Genomic DNA, 6,815 nt, shown 5'->3' on the forward strand with positions numbered 1-6,815 from the left:
TAAAATATATAAATGCAAGGCATACAAAAAATATTTAAAAATTACATGTACTAAGTGTGTCCATATTAATAAACGCAAATTGTTGAAAGTTAATATCGCTATATTCAAGATATAGCTATTAAAATATGTAATATAACATTAATATACATTACATATAATATTTTATTTATTATTTCTAAACTGTCACTTGTTTTATTACTCATATCTCAGTCTGTTCTGCCACATTGGTGTTAGGAAAGTTATTGCCAATCTTATTGGGATGACAACTAAAATCAACAAATGTCAATGGCTAATGGGAAGTTTATTGCATTTCCTCAGTAGAGTACAGAATGAATACTCTAGTCTTGAGTATATATTCAGAACTTTTCTTTAAATGTATGTTTTAGAAGGGGGTAATAATTAACATTACATTTTATTTCTAAGGTGGATACTAACTACAAAAGTTAGAAAATAGATATTTCACTTAACAGAATGTCCTCCAGGTTCATTTATGTTGTCACAAATGACAGATTTCCTTTTTTTGTAAGGCTACATACTATTCCATAGTGTAAATGTGCTGCATTTTCCTTATCCATTAATCTGAGGATGAATGCTTAAGCCAATTCCATGTCTTCGCTATGGTGAATAACGTTGCAATGAACGTGGGAATACAGACATCTCATCAGTATACTGATTTCATTGCCTGTGGATACTCAGTGGTGGGATTGCTGAATCACACAGTAGTTTCATTTTCTATTCTCTGAGGAACGTTCATACTGTTTTTCATAATGACTGTTCTAATTTACATTCTCACCAACAGTGTGTGAAGATTCCCTTTTCTCCACATCCATATTCACACTTGTTATCCTTCATCTTCTTGAGGGTAGCTGTTCTAAGGTGCCAGGTGAAAGCTCTTGGTTTTAATTTACAAGGGAGTAGATTTAAAGTTCTTCTTTTTTTTTTTTTTGAGACGGAGTCTTGCTCTGTTGCCCAGACTAGGGTGCAATGGTGCAATCTTGGCTCACTACAAACTCCACTTCCCAAATTCACGCCATTCTCCTGCCTCAGCCTCCCAGGTAGCTGGGACTACAGGTGCCCGCCACCACACCCTGCTAATTTTTTTTTTTTTGTATTTTTAGTAGAGATAAGGTTTCACCGTGTTAGCCAGGATGGTTTCGAGTTCCTGACCTTGTGATCCATCCACCTCGGCCTTCCAAAGTGTTGGAATTACAGGTATGAGCCACCACGCCTGGCCAATTTTAAGTTCTTTCACCACAAACAAAAATGAAAGTATGTGAAGTAATGCACATGGTAATTAGCTCGATTTAACTATTCAACCATGTATACATATTTAAAAACAATGAGTAATACACAATAAATAGTTATACTTTTTGTTAATTAAAATAAATAATTTTTAAAAAGCAGTAAGTTGATGGTATTTTCTGCTTAATGGAGAAAGCAGTATCAGTCTAATGGGAGTGATTCAGGCCTCTAGAATGTCTTGCTGTTCCAACTGTCTCCCCTGTCTGACATCCTGGTGCCAGGAATTCTACCACACCAGCATTACTGATTTAATCGCTGTGATTATTCTCCTAAGGAGTAGCCTTCTTTATGCTTCCACTTCTAAGAGGGTACCTTTCTGTGAGTCCCATTATCAGGGCCACTTTCTGATGACCTCTGAAGGTTGGGTCATTTGGAGTTTTGAGGCTAAAAATACAAGAATAGGAAGATGAAGGTAAATTCTTCCTGCTTCAGGTTTCTATATGGTTCCCACTGAGGAAAAAATAAACACTGAGATCTTTATTATGCTTGTCTTATTCTTTAATATTTTGCCAAAGTAAACACTGATATCATCCATTATATAGTCCTAGCAAGACTTGTAACTGACAGAAACTAATCTAAAACTATGTGCCAATGAATATGGAACCAATGGTTAATTATAATCCCCTATGGAAAAAGTCACGTGCACAGACAATCGTCTATGAATGGTGACTAATTTAAATGTGGCTCTATTTAAATCTGTGTTTTAAATGGGCAACCACTTAAAATCAAATACACAGTGATGTTTATAATAATCCCTTCAGTTTGTTTAAAGCCTGATTGTATATAGAGGCTTTCCAGGGTATTTTTAGATTTTTTTTTTGAGTAAAATACTTATTTTAGGAATTTATCTTACAAATACACATATATGTACATAAAGACACATGTTGAAGAATATTCACTACAGTATTTTTTTCAAGTTCACTACAGCAAAAATCTAAAGAATAACCTATGGCCTATTCATAGAGCATATTTTTTTTTTATTGATAGTGCATCCATACAAATACTACTATGCAACTGGTTAAAAAGAGTTAGTTGGTTTCATATGTGTAGGCATGGGTTAACCTCCAAAACATATTAAGGGCAAAATGCAAGGTGTAGAATAATGTGTACAGCATGCTATCATATTTGTGTAAATAAAAAGAAAATATACATATATGCATATTCACATTGACTCATTCTGGAAGAATGAACAAGAAGCACCTAACAGGCAGTTAACTCTGGGAATGGGAGCCCAGTGATGGGAGGTGGGAGACCAAGATTTTACTGTGTATATTTTTGTGCTGTTTGAATGTTTTCTATTACCATGTACATGTGTCACATTTTCAAAATAATTTGAAAAAGTAAACTAATAAAATTTATTCCTAAGCTCTAAATTGAATATTGGAATTTTTAGATTTTTTAAAGAATGTTCTCTCACTTAAGATTTAACCTAGATCAACCCTGTTTTGTAGCAAACAATTAATAGTTTTATTTTACCCAGGGAGAAACCAAGTCTCAGAGAAGTTAATTAAACAGAATAAGGTCACACAGCCAATAGATTACAGAGCTAAGACTAAAAGCTATCTATTTGCAGTTTCCACTTCACTGTACTCTCTTTGAAAATGTTTGAAAATGGGGCATCAAAAACAGAATATGTGCAGCCTGAGATCAGCAGAGCCATTTTCTGAGTTATAATTGCAAGAAAAGCCAGAAGGGAACCCGGATGTTCTCTCTATGATTTTTACTCCCCTGCTACCACTATTATGGCCTGAATTGTGTCCCCAAATTCATGTGTTAAAATCTCAAGCTGCAGTACTTCAGAATGTGACAGTATTTGAAGATAAGATTCTAAAAGATGTGATTACATTAAAATGAGGACATTAGAGTAAGGCCAACCTGACTGGCATCTTTAGAAGGAAAGGAAAAGATGCCAAGAGAGCCGTGCACAGAGGGGTAAATAACCATGTTGAGGAGGCAGCAAGAGTCCAGCCAGCCAAGGAGAAAGGTGTGGAAGCAGACCCATCCTCTGGGGTCCCCACAGGAAATCACCCCTGCTGGCACCTTGATCTTGGAGTTCCAGCTTCCAGAACGGTGAGAATGTGTATTTTTGTTACTTAAGCCACTGAGCCTGTGGTATTTTGCTATGGCAGCCCAAGCAAACTTATATAACCCCCCTACACAGTCTCTTGGAACTACCCATCTGGAAGAAGTAACCAAAAGGCAGCCTGAGGAAACATCCATGCAGAGGGAAGGCAGTCATTAAAATTTTGACTCCTGGAAAGTCGATCTTCCTCTCCCTGAGAACATGTCTTGGTGCTTCTTTAAAATGTGGATGCTTATGGTAGACTGTCACACCTGAGCTAAAGCTGTTTTTTACCCATCTTCAGACGCCATGCACGGAGCATTTTTATTCACTATTGGAAGATCCTACCTCCTTTCCTGGTTTCCTTCATCATTCTTTCCTTTCCCAGTTTTACTCCTGCCTCTCTTCTTCAGTTTCTCGATTCTTTCATCTCTCCCTTCTTACCCTATCCACTCTCTCCTTTATCCAGTCTCCCTTCTCTCTAATCTTTTCCATTTTCTCTCCCTTGTCCTGTCTTTTCTCCCCTCTTATGTCTTCCCTTTTCACCCCAACTTTCTTCTCATCTCTCTAAACAACTTCTTTTTAAAAGACAGATTTTCAGTTATTTTACCCTAGGACAAACATGTTTTAAATATAAAATACCCAATCAGGTGTTTTCCCTGAATTCAACAGCTGTTTAAATGGCACCTGCGATTTATATCTATTTAAATAAATGTCTCCACCAACCCCTAGTGGAATGGTAGGCATCAGGGAATAGATGTGGAAGGACTCTGCAGTTGTTGCAAGGCTTTCCATGTGGTTACGCTCATATTACCAGCAGACATCAACTCTATCAATTTAAAAGTTCTCCCACAGCCAGGTGAGTTAAAACTTCTGTGAAATTTCTACACTGTGTCAATGTATTAAAAATACCCTACCTCAGTGAGAGTGGAAGGAGGAAGTTGCAAGTGTCAGCTGGCAGACATGACTGAAATGAACAGTGATTATCAAACCTACTGGTATAGGACCAAGCCAGAATGTTAAGCTTAAAACACAGATTATCAGCACCCCTCCTATCTTAGGCACATGTTTGTTTTCTCCAAAGCATTTCTTGCCATATTAATTTGAGCTTTATAAAATGAAAATCTCTCAGCACTGAAATCAACATTGCAGATTTTCCTATTGTTTGGGTTTTGTGTAGGAAACAAACGGTGAAGAACTGTCTCAGCTTGTCACAAAACAACATTCCCAACTCTCCACTTCAGTTTTTTTGGATTTCATCCTATATACAAAATAGCATAGTTAACATTCATTTAAAAAAATTCTTACATTACAGGAGAAATATGGCTTAACACTTCTTGTCTAGCCCAAAGAAAATAATTGGTATCCAAATAAAGTCATTATTAAAAGTAATAAATGTATAAAGCCTGGAAAAATCATTTTGAATATTTCAAAACAGGACGAAACAGGAAAATGTCTGGTTTCACAGCATTACTTAACAAACATACACTGTCTGTTCAGGAGACCTGCACCTCCTCAATCATGAATTAAACATTGTCTTGTGATGTACCTTCTAATGATGGTATAATCCATGACTTCCAGGTGTGGTTTCAGAAAGAATTTTTAAAGCAAAGCTTTCTACAGTTCTAAATGCTACACATATTAATTACCAGGTTTATCTTGAGTAACAGGTGAATAAGAAAAGGCAAAGCTGCATGAGGTCCTCAGACTGGTAAAATGTACCATTCCTGAAGGCAAATAAGAATGCTGCTGCTTTGATGGGCACGGGCGATCTGTTCTGTACACATTACAGGGAGCATCAAGGCACACGCTAGGTTAAATTTTGAAGTCGTGGAACTGGATCATCATTTATTCCCTAGCTATCTCTTTCTACATGTTTCTGTATGTTTCCACTTCAGATTTCCACAGTCCTCTTTTCTTCTCTCTTTGCCTACTCACATATGTAAATTTGTTCTCACGGGTATTGGCATCTCCTACATAAAAATGGAATTTCAGGTGTCAATCCTAGGAAAAGTACTATTGATTTCTCACGATCCAGTAACCATGGCACTTCTACCTGTCAACATCCCTGTAGACAGACCGTACATCACCATCAATATCACTACAATACTCATATCTCCATTAAGGTATCCATATTCAGACCTACTGCCATAAGTCTAGAGAAGTGAGTTGTCTCTGTAAAGGACCTTGCAGCAACCTCATTTTTATTCTAACTATAGACAGTCTAACTGCTTGTTGGTTAAAAAAAAAAATAAAGAAAATAGATAATGAATAAAATATAACTATGTGTCTTTTCAGAGTGTCATAGCCTAAGCAATCCTTTACATAGTAATTCCAAAATTAAAATTTATATCTAGCTCTTTATATCTCTGTGTCGAGTTTTATCAAATATAAATTTCAGAAATGGGAGGGTTGGAAATAAGAGTAAAGGAGCTTTCATAAAAGCTTTAAAATAGAGCAAAAAACAGGCACTGGACTGTCTTGAGTTTACCTGATTCAAATATCTGCCCACTGTTGCTCTAAGTACACTTGCTATTGCCCATTATTTGTCTTGCTTCAATTCTGAAGGTTGTGATGCAAAAGGATCATTGAGTAATCTAGAAAGATGTAGACGAATCATGTCTCACAACTATTTCAGCCGTGCACGTTTCTTTCAGACTGCAATGTTGTTGAACTTTCATTCCACAATGTCTATACCACTACATTACATATGGACAGTTGAATGAAAAATATTTCTCTTTCAAAGATTTGCTTTAAATCCTGACGCTTTTAATATGGTCTAAACCCTCTTTGCCTCGTTTACTTTCCTATCAAATGGCCATGTTAGGTGAGGTGATGTCTAAATTCCCTTTTAAACACAATCATTTTGTGAAACTGAGTTGAATCAATTGTATTCTACATTAGCTCTGATATGAGGAGAAGAAAGGAAATCTACACAATATGGGAAAGACAACATGAAGTTACTAATGTCACCTTTCCTGGCTGTGCTGTCACAAGGATTTAGATTTTCCTGTTCCAGACATGGGACACAGAGAGAACAGGCAGAAAATCAGGGTGAGGCCAGTACAAAGTTTATAAACCTAAAGATACTTTCAACCTTTAAAGGTGTTCACAAAGCTAATATACATAGAAGCTTATTCAAATTGATGATTGTTGCACAGGAATCCATCACTCAGGTCTGGTATATTCCAGGTGAATATTTTTGAGGCCATTGTTTATCATCCTTCTTTACCAATTTTTGACCACTTAATCATTTGGAATATCATTGAGTTCTAATCCCAAGAGGCAAAAAAGTAAAGTGAGAGGTACATAATGTGTTATATAGACACAATAGAGTTTGTGTGTATGTGTAGATATATATGTATGCATATGTAGAGTGTGTATGTGTATATATATATGTGTGTACCCAGTGTGTATGTATATGTATGCTACATATGTACACATATATATA

Source organism: Mandrillus leucophaeus, unplaced genomic scaffold (assembly GCF_000951045.1).
Source record: "Mandrillus leucophaeus isolate KB7577 unplaced genomic scaffold, Mleu.le_1.0 Scaffold116, whole genome shotgun sequence".
Lineage (NCBI taxonomy): Eukaryota > Metazoa > Chordata > Mammalia > Primates > Cercopithecidae > Mandrillus > Mandrillus leucophaeus.